Here is a 5,955-nt window from a genome sequence, read left to right as displayed (position 1 = left end):
CTTTTTTATTATCCTTTATCACTTTAGCCAGATTCAATTCCAGACGGGCTTTAGCCTTCCTCGTCGCATCCCTGCAGGCCCTGACTACATTCCTATATTCTTCCCAAGTGATCAGACCCTTTTTCCACATTTCATGGACCTTCTTCTTTCCTTTGAGCTTGCGCATGAGCTCCTTGCTCATCCACAAAGGTCTCCTGCCACCTTTTCCCGATTTCTTGTTCACAGGGACGCACCGATCCTGAGCTTGGAAGAAGAGCTGTTTAAATGCTGACCAGCTCTCAGAGGCCCCCTTACCTTCTAACACCCGAGCCCACGGGATAGCTCCAAGTAGGTCCCGGAAGAGATCGAAGTTGGCTCTCCTAAAGTCCAGGGTAGAAGGAATAAGTAGGATTGCTACCCTGGAATAAGTAGGATTGCTACCCTTTTGGTGAGGTTTGGGGAATATTCTGGGGGGGAAATTTTTTACTTAGAGGGCAGTGAGGCCCTGGCACAGGTTGTCCAAAGAAGGTACAGGTGCCCCATCCCTGGAGGTGCCCATGACCATGGATGGGCCCTGGGCAGCCTGAGCTGGAGAGCACGCAGCCCACGGCAGGGGTGGGGTTGGGGGGGCTGTGAGGTCCCTTCCAACCCACTCCATCCTATGACTCTACAACTCCCAGATGTCCCCATGTGCCCATTCCCTCTGAGCTCCCCACCACGCTCCAGCCCTTCTGCTGCTCTGCGAAGTCCATCTGATTCAATCACACCCGCCTTATCACACCACCCCGATCAGCTCTGTCTCTATTTCTCCAGCATTAGCTGCAATACTGCCTGCTCAGCGCTCACCTTTCCAGTGAGGACTGATGCCAGCCAGCACAGAACCACCAGCACTGGCATCATCCATCTCCGGAGCTTGGCTGCTGCTCACTGCAGCAGTGCAGATGCCGTGGGGACACTTAGGGATGCCCAGCTGGAGCTCTCACATGCTGGTTGCTCCCCATGCACCCACAGCATGGGCTCAGGGGCAAACTGGGGTAACTCCTGCAGGGTGAAGCAGCACCATCGGGGCTCCATCAGGGTGGCACGAGTGCCTCGGTGCCCACGTGGTGTTGGCATCTTCGCTCCCATACCTGTTATCAGCTCTGATTTCACAGCTCTGTGATGATGTGCTGTGATAAGAGCACTCACTCGGGGCTGTTTGTTCTCCAGCAGCACGTGAACAAGGGCAGCCAAACCCCATCGGTGGCCAAACCCCATCAGCTCCATCCTCAGTGCCTTCCTCCTCCTCCTCCTCCTTCTCTCCCTCCCACACATTTGCCAGCTTTGCAGAGCTTCCCAGGTGGGGATGGGATTTATGGGCAAGGTGTGATTTATAGGGCCAGCTGGAATTATGGGCCTACTGCTCTACCTGTCTGACCTGTGGGACTTTTCAGCAACTCCCTGCTCACTGTGCTGCTGTGGCGTGCCTGGCTCCACGTCCTTTATTCCTCTTTGAGCAATGGACGTTTGCTCTCAGCATCCTCAGAGGGATGGATTTCCCTGTTTACCCCCTGAGCTGCCGCTGTTGTAGCTGGGACCATGGGAGGTGAAGCAAAAATCCATTTCCGTAACGTGTTTTTGGGGCCGCAGCCCAGCATGGAGCACTCCAGTACCCAGACCGCAGTTTCTGCAATGAGAAAACCATCTCAGTGATCCCCCATCCCCGTCATCCAGCCAGTTCCCGCAGCTACGTTTCCAATCCTGGTTCACATTTTGGGGATTTTTGCAACGCTGTGGGGTCAAGCAGTGCCTTGGGAAACTCATTGTCCAGGATGAGGGGATTTTATCAGTCTGCTTGTGTGAAACATTAGGATGGAGCAGGACGTGGAGTTGTTCCTGCTGGGTTTTGCTGCTGACTCCAATTGATTCCCAGCCACTCCATACAGACACAGAACAGGGGCGCTCCAGCTGTGGATCCCCAAACACAGCACACAGGGTGAGCTCAGCCTGGCTGCTCCCTGCAGCCCCAGAGGAAAAACCCATGGGCACAAAGCCAGTTTCATAGGGCCGTTGGGGAGGGGAGAGCTGGGGCTGCAGAGATAACGGGAAATGCAGGGCAGGGCATGGGGCTGCAGCCTGAAAGCACACAGATGGAGATGTACGGGGTGGGTTTTCCCGCAGCTCAACTTCTCATCCTAATAACTGCCCTGGAAGGGCCCAAACAGCAGCTAGGAATCATTCATGGTGTGATTCAGGGAATATTCCCCACCCCTCCCCCCTTGCTGCATCCAAAAGCCATCCAAATGGATGCTCTGCACTCTCTGGCCAGCTCTGTAGATAATGGTCTCGGAGCCATCAGATGAATTATTTGTGATCCTCATTTGTTCTTCTTGAATGCCAGGTGTTCCTCATGGCACCCCACAGCCGCCGGCTCTGGGGCTGCTGATGGAGCATTTGTGGCACATTTGGGTTCTCCAACCCAAACAGAGCCCAGCAGAGCCTCTGCTCCACGGCAGGAACTCAGCCTCAGGGCAATGCTTTGTGTTCATAGGGCCAAATGAATGGGAGCCTTCTGGAGGTGGAGAGAAGCCAGAGTGGGAGTGACAAAAGCTCCAAAAATCAGAGGGACAATAGAAAGTGGTTTGATGTGGATTAGGGGAGAACATCTGGGCTGGAGTTACTCTTGGGCAAGTGCAAAGCAGGAAGGCACTTTGCAAAGTCACTTCTAGCCAAGAAGCTCAACAAACTGCTTGGATCCTGGGATCTCCCTCTGGAAACAGCATTTTCCAAAATGAGTTACACTGACCTTCGTGGTGCACTGTTGCAGCAGGGAAGGAACTGGAAGGGGCATTTTCAGCCATAGGGTGAATTAATTTGGGCAGAATTTACCAGGATTCACCTAAATTCTCCATCCCACGCACCCAAGCTTTCTGCTAACAGCCCCCTCCAGCTCATCTGACCTTTAGGTCGGAGTCTGCCCCAGGAACATCTACGTATAATGACCACTGGGGTCATCTGGATGACGATTCGGGGCAAATTCCCTCCTTTCTGGGCCCAGAGAAGCGACAGGCAGCAGGAGCAGCTGGAACATCAGAAGGATGTGACCGCGGGATCGAAAAAGCTCAGAAGATAAACGGCGGCCGAGGGATTAATGTCAACAGGAAACTCATGCCTGACACAGGTCGGGAAGGAGAGAGCGGGGTTACTGCTGCAAACTGCTGAGTGCGGAGGATGAGGCTGGGAAGTAAACCTCCCCACCCGGGATTTTGGGAACTGAAGTGCCTGCAGCTCCTGGAAAGGAAGAGAAGAGGAAGAGCCCTGCAGTGAGGTTGTGGTTTGAGCAGGAGTGCAGGGGTGCCGGGTGATGCTCAGTAGTTTGGGGTGATGAACCCTTGGTTTGGCTTGAGGGAGGTGCTTGCTCTGCCTCTTATGTGGGAGCAGCTATTTCTTGCAAGCTAGGATATATTCTAGCCTCAGGGATGAGTTTTGTAACCTTTGGGCACAAAGGACCACACTGATGGCTACGACTGTCTCAGCATCCTTAGCCATCAGGAGGGCAGATCTGGCCACGTGTCCCCACTAAAGCCGGAGGCTCTTCCAGCACCTGGTTTCAGCAAGAATATAATCTCAGAATCACAGAATCATTGAATTGCTCAGGTTGGAAAAGACCTTAAAGATCATCGAGTCCAACCACAACCCAACCATCCTACCCTAACAGCTCTCTACTAAACAACCCTTGGCACCAGAATCACACATTTCCTTTGGAAGGACGAATGGCAAATCCTGAAGACACGAGGACATGAGTCTGCAGACCTACAAGTCCCACCTGGATGGAGCTGTCTCCTCAGGGAAATAAAGTTGTACGACTGCAGGAGAGGTATGGAGATGCTGATTCATCTTGGCAATGTCACAAGAGGGAGTTGCTACAACGATTCTCTCATTGCCCAGATGTGTGCCCCATCCCAGGAGGTGTCTGAGGCCACGGATGGGCCATGGGCAGCCTGAGCTGAGGGCACCCAGCCCACAGCAGGAGTGGAATCAGATGGTCTTTGAGGTTCCTTCCAACCCAACACATTGTATGCTTCTAGGATTCACTCTAAAAAGACTGAGCTTCCACTTCTCCAGTGTTTCATCCGTTCTCTTCAACACAGAAATGTTCCGTGCTTTTACCACTGGGATGCTGACAAACTCAGTGCCTACACCACACGTTGGTTCCTTATGTACAACACGTCGCTGTGACACAGCTCCATCACTCTGATATACATTCAGAAAAATGAAAGAGCTGCTTCATGTGGACATTTCTGAAATGGCAAAGCCAGGAAAGAATGAACGTGGCTGGGAATAGACCAGGAAGCAGAGCTACCCAACGCACTTCCCTTGCCAGGAGTGTGACCTTGTCTCTGCTCGGAAATGGCCACGTGTGGGAAAGAACCTTGGCTACATCCAAAAGGCTGAAGGAGATGGGGATGCACGGGGAGACTGCCCGGGTGGGCAAGGAGGAAATGCCAGGAAAATGCTTCTCCTTTTTCTCCTCCTCCTGCTCCCATCACCCAGCAGAGCTTAGAGTGCAGATTTCGGTCAGCCTGGAGGGAGCCAGTCTGACCGGCTCTGCTGCAGCAAGGTAGGAAAGCGAGCTGACTGCACGGAGTTAAACATTCAAAATGAAATAAAATTAAAAATACGTTCTAAAAAAAAAGGCAAAATGGCTTTAACAAAGGCAACTTCATCCCGATATCCATTGAGTTGCTTCTTGGGAAAGGACAGCAGTGGGCTGGGCATCACCTCCATCCTGATGGAAGCGGCCGTGCGCTCCGGCACCTTATTTGGCTATGGCTGCATGGAGGGAGCACGGAGCTCTGGCAAACAGTGGGAAGAGCCGGGGATGCTTGGCTGCTTCTGACGCATGAGCCCACGCCGTGCATTTCTGACCTTGCCTCAAATCTCGGCAGCACATTGGTGATGTGGCCGCCCGCCTCCGTGCACACCCACGGCATGGGATGGGGACCCCGGGGACGGTGTCTGCCGGCCACCAACACCCTGAGAGCAGGGAAACGGAGCAGCAAGTGGTGCTCAGGGCAGGAGAAACCAGCAGCAGTCAGCTGTAGTGGCCACAACGTGGCCACAGCAGGGCTGTGATGCATTGCATCAGCTGGGAAGCTCAGCCAAAAGGCTGGAGCACAGAGTAACCCTTTCTGTGTATGGCCCTGTTGTTTGGCACTGGAACAACACTGAGATAGGATCTGAGAGCTTTGCTGTTAAGGGCCGGTGTTCCCCTGTTGGCACCCTGCAAGCTGGGCTCCAGCTCCCAGGTTTGGAGGCAGAAATGGGTTCTGCTGGCCAGGAGTGAGGCCCAGGGAGGATTTGAGTTGGATTAACATTGGAAAAGATCTCTGAGATCACCTGGTCCAACCATCTGCCATGCTAGCCTGAATCCTCCACGCTCTTTGTGTGCTAAACCTTAACGCTCATAGGAAAGGGGATCCCATCATAACAGCAAAAGGGAAGAAGTGGTGGGACCCCATCATCCTCACCATGAGGTTTTTGTTGCCCTATCAATTATCCATCTCCGGAGCCATATAGAATGGGCACGCAGGAAGCTGAGGACTGTGCCATCCCCAAGTCCACGGGCAATGGAACGGCTCCCATGGGACACGGTGCCACTGCCAGCCACATCCTGCCCTCCGTGCTGCTCCCTCCACACATGACGGATGGTCAGGAAGCCGGGTTGCCTCGGCGGGACGCATGTATCATTGGGTGGAGAGCTGCAGGAAGCGGATAATAGGGGGTTTTTTTTCAGTATTTGTGCCGGCTCGGGCTCTCGGTTCAGCCAGTTCCCATTTCCTAAGCTCTCGGGCGGTCGGGATGGAGGGCGGCAGCGCATCGCCCGGCCTCGGCTCCACCAACCACGACGCCAAGGTGAGGCTTTTGTCTTTGCGTTCTACCGACGGGACACGACGAACACATCCCAAAGCCACCGGCAGCCAGGCTGGAAGCGCG

General features: G+C 53.9%; 1 protein-coding gene across 4 annotated transcripts in view; it reads left to right on the top strand.

Annotated features, from left to right (window-relative positions):
* Nucleotides 1-5,857: 5,857 nt before the first annotated feature.
* The window catches only part of FERMT2 (fermitin family member 2), a 36,710-nt gene continuing 36,612 nt past the window's right edge, over nucleotides 5,858-5,955 (top strand). For all 4 annotated transcript variants that reach the window (XM_019616038.2, XM_019616037.2, XM_019616036.2 and 1 more), the window contains exon 1: nucleotides 5,858-5,874. The gene's annotated coding sequence lies outside the window, so the exon portion shown is untranslated. The remainder of the gene's footprint in view (nucleotides 5,875-5,955) is intronic.

This window comes from Meleagris gallopavo, chromosome 5 (assembly GCF_000146605.3).
Source record: "Meleagris gallopavo isolate NT-WF06-2002-E0010 breed Aviagen turkey brand Nicholas breeding stock chromosome 5, Turkey_5.1, whole genome shotgun sequence".
Classification (NCBI taxonomy): Eukaryota; Metazoa; Chordata; class Aves; order Galliformes; family Phasianidae; genus Meleagris; species Meleagris gallopavo.
Note: the sequence above shows the minus strand (reverse complement) of the source record. Positions and strands in the feature narration are given on the sequence as shown.